The sequence below is a fragment of the Rhinoderma darwinii genome, chromosome 2 (assembly GCF_050947455.1).
Source record: "Rhinoderma darwinii isolate aRhiDar2 chromosome 2, aRhiDar2.hap1, whole genome shotgun sequence".
NCBI classification, from domain to species: Eukaryota; Metazoa; Chordata; class Amphibia; order Anura; family Rhinodermatidae; genus Rhinoderma; species Rhinoderma darwinii.
Window position 1 is genome coordinate 80,741,046 of NC_134688.1, and position 5,628 is coordinate 80,746,673.

The 5,628-nt window shown below is 42.5% G+C and overlaps 1 long non-coding RNA gene across 1 annotated transcript; it reads right to left on the reverse strand.

Moving 5' to 3' along the window:
- Nucleotides 1-870: 870 nt before the first annotated feature.
- LOC142740662 (uncharacterized) lies at nucleotides 871-1,944 on the reverse strand. Its single transcript, XR_012880846.1, has 2 exons — nucleotides 1,711-1,944; nucleotides 871-1,468 (listed from the first exon to the last, which is right to left on the reverse strand). It is a non-coding gene; the product is annotated as an uncharacterized LOC142740662 (long non-coding RNA).
- Between the last annotated feature and the right edge of the window lie 3,684 nt (nucleotides 1,945-5,628).

Sequence of the window (5,628 nt, forward strand, 5' to 3'; positions counted from 1 at the left end):
ATGTAACATCTGCGGGTGGAGATTATAAATCCAGCAGCCAATTCCTCCACTGAGGGTCCCAATCCATATCCACTCTCTTTACAGTCTCTATTTAAGTCAGTGCACATGTATACTTATTGAATTTAGGGTGCGCCCTCCAGTGGTGAAAGAGATCACTGGAGTATTGAACCTGCAGACATGACAAACCATTGGTGCATACATGAATATAGGCTAAATGAAGAGTGAGGAGCATATGTCAGGCTTATGATATGTAGTGCATTACCCACCACTACCCAAAGATCAAACTGAACACACATATTTCTTTCTTCTGCGCCAGGCAGAGCTGACTCCATTCAGTATATTGTATTCTTCTACAGAGTATCATCGCCACCTATCAGAAAAAACATAAGCTACAGCTGATCTCAGCAACCTCGACAACCTCTTCATGTTCCATCTGATTTCTTCCATTTTGACTGGTTGACAGCGGAGGGGTGTGGCTTAGTAAAAGCGTGAGGCTTAACTTTTTTGATCTCATATTGCAGACCTGAGCAGTGTGGCTCCTTCTATAGCCAGTATCCATATACAGACTGACACAGACTTGTGAGAAGGAGGAGGGGAAAATGGCTGATCTAGGACTCAGAATTTCTCAGACTAAATAGGACCAAGTGGATTGATTTTTTATGTATTTTCTACTTTTATTGTTCTTTTAAAGTGTTTGCATTTATATGGCTCATATGATGTATATATCTCTTTTGTATCTGTATATTATCCAATGCATTATGGATACAGCCATACTGAATTATCAGAAGAAGAAAAACCAGAATAATCTCCCATAATATATACTAATACCTGACTGCTATATAATATTGAGAAATGACGAGGAGACAGAGCTTTCATTTCTAAAACACAATTTATTTAACTAAAATTCCTAACTAAAGCTATTGATCCAGAAGAAGGCAAAAACCCTGTGCACGTTTAGCCAATTTGTGCCACAGGGGAAAATTCCTTGTTGACCCCGAGAAAAGGCGATCAGTCCGAGAACCCAGGATCAGAGCTTGTAATGCAACTAACTAAACACATCTCATTGATAGCTACGACATTGTATTAAGTAGTAAGTTATATCATTATATATTCAGAAATTGTCCAATCCCAGTTGTTGTCCACAATGTCCCGGTACCATGCAGGCCGCTCCTCCACTGATCAGACTCCAGAGATCACAGCACAGCTCTGGTCATCTCAGATGTAATAGAGAAAGAAAACACTGCCCTCCTAAGTTACAGGAGAAGGCCATTTGCATTATACAAGGTCCAAGCCCCTGCTAAAATCATAATACTTTGATTTCACGTATTTACCTTGACCTGTATAACTAGTGTATTATGACATGAGAAGCGCCAAATATGTAATTGTAAATAGAATTGTCACGTTACATACGATTTATGAATCTCACAGTTCTTGTCCTCCTCTTCAGCCGCCCTTCTAGATCTCCTCCCTGCAATGAAACAATAAGGGCAAAGATTGCGCCATTTTAACTTAGTTTACTTTAATAAATGCTGCATAAGCTACGTCTCCTTGAAGACGACTCCAACTTTTTACTTAAAATTTGTTAAGTGACGAGAAAAGTTACTTTTATTCGAAATCTTGTCGCATGTCACCGTAAATGTGAGTCAATATATAACAATCCCCCATATCCCACATTTTCAGATTAAATAAACATATATATTATGTACATACCTAAATGTTTGGAGATTGGTGGCATAATGGCGGAAGATTTTGCTCCACATTTCTGTTTTCTTATTGGCTCCAAAACCTGAAAGTAAACAGCAGAACCTTCTATTACCGTGTGTATAAGCCACAGCCCCAGGTGCCCATTTTGTTCCTGCCCCTGCCATGCTTCTAGTGCATGAAGTTTTCTGTTTCCAGTGTTCTGGATTCCTGATGAATTATCTTGTGTCTTCTCTACTTATCTTCTTATCTTGGACTGAACAGTTGCCCCCTGAACCCCAGTTTCCATAGTCAGTCATTGTGACATCATGAGGTAACAATGGCCTCCTGTTCTTTATCTGATGTCACAAATATGACCAGAAGTGACATCTCCTGCTATTGATAGTATAGATAGTAAGTAATTACTTTGTCACAGTTCACATTTGTTGGTATTACTGCCTTGCAGTGCAGGGTCGGTAATGAGAAAACTCCCACAAGTTATATGTAAAATGCCCTTTAGTGTGCCAAGTTGTCGGCAAATGAAATTCTAGGCCCGTTGACAACACTTCTTTCCGTCTTGCAGCAGTTCACTGTTGTCATAGGAAAAGTAGCCTCATCTATAAAACTATTGAAGAAAGGGGATCAGAAGCCCCAAGCATCCAATCATGTTACAGTGGATATAAAGTTAAAAAACGTAATCTGATTGTTGTCTGCAATAGCTTTTCCACATCAGACTCATTAGGGAAAATGTATTCAAACTCATGCAAAGAAAAAGTGGGGTAGTTATCCATGGAAACCAATCCGGTCGTTGTTCTCATTTTTTTAAAGCACCTCTGCAAAATATGGTGAGGTGAAATCCGATTTGGTGCAGTTTGTGGCTCCGTTTTTTTAGCCAAAGCCGAGAGTGAACAGAAAAGAATGGAGATGATCAGTCTTTTTTTTTTAGACCTTTCTTTCCTTACAGATCCACTTCTGGCACCAAAAATTGCATCAAAACTGAGTGTGTGATCCTGACCTTATGCCTCTTTTACAAAGAGCCCATAAATGTAAAGTGATGGGTGCCATTTTCACAATGTGCCAGGTGTCTACTTTTAGGACATATATGGGGGTTTAATCCTTTCCCTGCCTGACAATTTTCACATTTGACATACACAAATAAAACCTGAATTATAAAATCATATTACGCCCCCATACTCATATACTTTCTGAAAGTAGACACCTCACACATTGTAAAAATGACACCAAGAACTTTACACTCATGCAAATAAAATGGCTAAAAATTCATGTCTGTGGCTAAAAGTCTGACCCAAGCAGAACCTGAGACGAACAACACCTGCTAAAAATACTAGTATAAGATGTGCAGAGTTTATAAATATCACTTATGTCCAGTGGTATAACTACCGTTGTAGCAGCCATAGGAGCTGCTACGGGGCCCGCGGCATGAGAAACCTCGTGCCGCCCACAGGCACGGGCCACTCCATGGCCGGTGGGGCCGCTAGCAGCCGCTATGGCTGCTACAGCAGTAGCTGACGCTACATTCAATAGTATCTGCGTCCTTAGGATGCAGATACTATTGAGCACTATGACAGAGCCATTGGCAAGAAGTCACTGGTTAAGTTTAACTTTTTGTTATTTCCTCATGGGAATTGGTCTGTGATATGACTTTTTCCCCTTTTTTAACTACTTAAGTAATAAAATTATTTATTTTTACTACATACCCATGTGAATGCTGATATATCCTAGAGGGTTTTTTTGTTTTTTCTTTTCTGCTTTAATTACTAGGTTAGCACCGTGTGGCATTCGGTCCACAAAATTTCTTGGGTTATTGGATATCAAATATTTTCTTTTTTTTCAATTACTTTTTTTGGTTTTATTTGATTGGGGGGGCGCGCTATCTACAGGCAGGGGGCTGCATGGCAGTATCTGCAGGGGGGCTGTATGGCACTAACCCTAGTGGGGGCTGTATGAAACTATTTACGGGGGGAGGGGCATATGGCAGTATCTACAGGGGGCTGAATGGCAGTATCTACAGGGGGGCTGTATGGCAGTATCTACAGGGGGTGCTGTATGGCACTATCTACAGTGGGTGCTGTATGGCACTATCTACAGTGGGGGCTTATATGGCAGTATCAACAGGGGGCTGTATGGCAGTATCTATAGGGGGGCTATATGGCACTATCTATAGTGGGGGTTATATGGCAGTGTCTACAGGGGGCTGTATGGCAGTATCTAAAGGGGGCTGTATGGCGCTATCTACATGGGGGATGTAAGGCGCTATCTACAGGGGGATGTATGGCAGTATATACAGGGGGCTGTATGGCAGTATATACAGGGGGGATGTATGTTGCTATATACAGGGGGGTGTATGGCACTATCTACAGTGGGGGGCTGTATGACACTACAGGGGGGCTGTATGGCGCTATCTACAGGGGAGGCTGTATGGCGCTATCTACAGGGGGAGGTGGGGTACTATCTACAAGTGGGGCTGCATGGCACTGTCTATAAGGGGGTCACCATCTACAAGGGGTTGTTACATTGTCTACAGGGGGGCTGTATAGCACTGTCTACAGGGGGGTCTGTATGTCAGAACCTAAGGAGGGCACTTTCTACAGGGGGGCTGTGTGTGGCACCCAGAGAAGGGGTGCGCCCTGTCCAAAGTTTGCTATGGGGCCCCATCTTTCCTAGTTACGCCCTTGCTTACATCTATATCTACATGATCACATCACATCAATTTGCTGTTGAATCCGCATAGATATTCACGTGTTTTAGGCAGGATTCACACGAGCCTGTGCGTTTTGCACACGCAAAAAATGTTGGCGTTTTGCGTGCACAAAAGGCACTTAACAGCTCCGTGTATCAGCCCTGTATGATGCGTGGCTGCGTGCTTTTTGCACAGCCGCCATCATGATGACACTCCGTTTGGATGTTTGTAAACAGAAAAGCACGTGGTGCTTTTCTGTTTTCATTCATCCTTTTCAGTGCTGTTGCGCGAATCACGCGCGTCCCACGGAAGTGCTTCCGTGTGGTGCGCGTGATTTTCACGCACCCATTGACTTCAATGGGTGCGTGATGCGCGAAAAACGCACAAAGAACGGACATGTTGTGACTTTTACGCAGCGGACTCACGCTGCGTAAAAATCACGCAACTGTCTGCACGGCCCCATAGACTAATATAGGTCTGTGCGACGTGCGTGAAAATCACGCGCGTTGCACGGACGTATATCACGTTCGTCTGAATAAGCCCTTACACGCAGTTCTCACCCATTGTATTGCAATGGAACAAATTTGCTGCATGTCTAATATCCACTGCAGACTTTATATTCAGTAAGTAAATGTGGTTTGTTACATGCACTTACATTGCACTGTACTTTGTTGCAGAATTTTGGTGCAGACTTTGCAACTGAAATTCTGCAACAGATACACAATGTGTGAATGCCACTTTAACAGACAAAACAAAACAAAAAAACTGACTTCGTCCCCTTCCAGATACAGTGCCACACTTACTGATTGGCTGTGTATGGTATTGCAGCTCAGCCTTAGCTTCATCCAAGTGAATGGGGTTTAGCTGCAGTACCTGATGCAGCCCATGGACAAAAGTGGCTCATTTTATTTTAATCTAAGACAAACGAGTTACGCACATTGAAGTAAAATCTGTAGACAGCTGTACTGATGACAATAAGATGGTGGGATATGTAGACAGAGTATTTTGTGAAAGACTAAAGGGGTTCTCCGCTTTGGAAAATCCCTACTTGTTAGAAGGGTTCCTTGACAATAAACCGCCCTATTTGTTAGAAGGTTTCCTTGACAATAAACCGATCACAAAGTTTCCCCCTGCTGTGACCTCCAGCGATCAGCTGTTATCTATGGGGAAACCATGTAGTAAATGTTCAATTTCCCTGCAGCACCATCATAGGAGAAATTAAATATTACACAATACACATTCATATC